This window comes from Eptatretus burgeri, chromosome 13 (assembly GCF_056783735.1).
Source record: "Eptatretus burgeri isolate ZD-2024b chromosome 13, Ebu_testis_v1, whole genome shotgun sequence".
In the NCBI taxonomy this organism is placed as follows: domain Eukaryota; kingdom Metazoa; phylum Chordata; class Myxini; order Myxiniformes; family Myxinidae; genus Eptatretus; species Eptatretus burgeri.
The window spans coordinates 48,005,512-48,007,928 of NC_140973.1; positions in this window are offsets into that span (position 1 = coordinate 48,005,512).

Here is a 2,417-nt window from a genome sequence, read left to right on the forward strand (position 1 = left end):
CCACCCAGCAAACATCGCTTCACCACCATTCCCAAACGACGCCCGCCAACAACCAACCCACCACAGCAAACCCCCGACCACCTTCGTCTTTCTCCTTCCACAACCATCAACCACCTGCCAACACCGAACGTCGTGCTGTCCAGGGCCTGTTCGGTGATTCTTGCCAAACGCGTCGAGTGGCGAGTACAAATGGACTCCTTTTAGGAGGGAAATCGGATCAGGGGAGGCTCACGCCCCCTTTTTCTCCGTGCAATGGGCGAGCGTCGGGCGGTGTGGCCCCGCCCCCAAGCGCGATGCATGTGGACTCCTTTTAGGAGGAAATTCCGATCAGGAGAGGCTCACGCCCCTTTTTGCCCAACCAATGGGTGAGCGTTGGGCGGTGTGGCTCCGCCACCAAGCGCGATGCATGCGGACTCCTTTTAGGGGGAAATTCGGATCAGGAGAGGCTCACGCCCATTTTGGCCCGACAAATAGCTAAATGTCGGGTGGCGTGGCACACCTCCAAGCATGTTTTGATCCGCGAATTAGCATACACGCTCCTCCCCAGGTCTATAAAGACGCGAGCACAAGGCGACTCGATAGAGAGTGTTGGGTTGTGCTGAGCTGTGCGGTGCTGTGCTGGCTGGGCTGGTCAAGTGAAGATGAAGGCCGTCGTTGGGGTTGTCGTTGCCGGGTCGAGGGACGAGTCGCGGAGTGAAGCAGGACATGGAAGAGGGCTCAGGGGCGTGAGTTTGCCGGAGTCGGTGCGGTCCCGAGACCCCGCTAGCGGGACGGAGCGTCCGCCATTCCCCTCTCCCGACCCCGAGCATCAACAATTCCCCCCCCCACCCCCAATCCACGCTGAGATAGCGCCGGTAACCCCGTCCATTCCCCAACCCAACCGTGGTGCCGACCAACACGTGCCTGCGCAACGCATGCTGAAAGGAGCTCACCGACCACGCCAGGGGCACGGAGTCAGGCACGTTACGCTGACATTGCGGCTAGCCCACCATCGCGCCACGAGGGCGTGGGTAAGACCCCTTCAGCCTCGTGGACCTGGCCGCTCACCCAGGTCCCATGTACATTTGGTCCACGGACCTGTCTTCCCCCTTGCATATGAGGGTGGCTTGTATTTGCTTTTTGTGTAAATGTGTGTGTGGCGCCACTCTTTTAAGTAAACCTGAATAAGTGCTTGTACATTGCTTTATTCGGTTGTAGCTCCGCGTTGCTTTTACTGTATGACTGTTATATGTGCATTCTTACTTCATGGCTGTGAATACGTGCTTGCCTTGTGTGTGTGAGAAATAAAAGTGCTTGTTAAATTGTGACCCGTTTCGTTGCGTCCTTTCCTTCGTTTGAAAGTGCCATCTTGCATCACGGAAGGGATTGGTAGTGGGTTTAGACACCCAGTAAGTAATCTGAACCGTCGAGGTCGGCGATAACTCCGCTCCGTTATCCCCTTAGCACGGAACGAGCCGCTTAAGCGGTTCGTGTCTGGAGCCGACCTGCGGCGTGGTAAAACTCTTCGATACGCTACCCGCGCGGGTACTTAGGTATATCGATATTCGGTGATTGACCCTATTTCACGCGGGTCGAATGCGGACTGGGTTGTGGTGAGGTTAAACCCCCACCCGTGACTGGCTCCTGGCGGTAGTTCCAGGAGGGTCACGACTGAATTGTCCGTCCGGTGGGCGACGCGGCTGCTATTAGAGTTACGCGGCTGATCGCACGCCAGGCGGGCGTGAATTCGTAACAATATTACGCCCATTATAAACCAATGGGGAATTTTGTGAATTACACATGGCTATTTCTCAAACAGTTTTGCACTTATTATATTGAAACTTATACTGTCTATTTATGCATGTAATATTAACATGTGTATAATTTTGATCGAAATTGACCAAAGGTCAAGGTCAGGGTCACCCAAAACATGAAAAACACACATATCAAAACATATTTTTGTTTTACAACATATTTCAAACCTGATAACGGGATCGTAAAGCTGGTTGAAAAGCAATGCCCCTCGGTATTTTCAAATATTTTCTACGATCAGAATGAAGGCAACAAGCACCGATGATAAGTTGTTGAATGTCACATGATGGCTTTAAATGAGTTGTGAAAATCTTCAATCTGCTGCCGTTACCATGACAACGCACGCCTGAGAATTGTTATTTGTGACGTCGCGTCATTTTATTAATATACGAACAAATAAACACCACACATTCCATGACATTACAGCTTGGACCACCACACGGAAACATTTGCGCTAATGCCTAAGTCAAATTTGCCACGGCGGCCGTGGGGTCTCCAAAATCTACGGCCACTAGCAATTATACGGCGGCCGCAGTATTTCCACGGTCACACAATGTAGCAGTCACATATGTTTTCATTTTTCGAGGAGCCGCATGGCGTATTTAGAAATTGTGGAGACCGAAAAC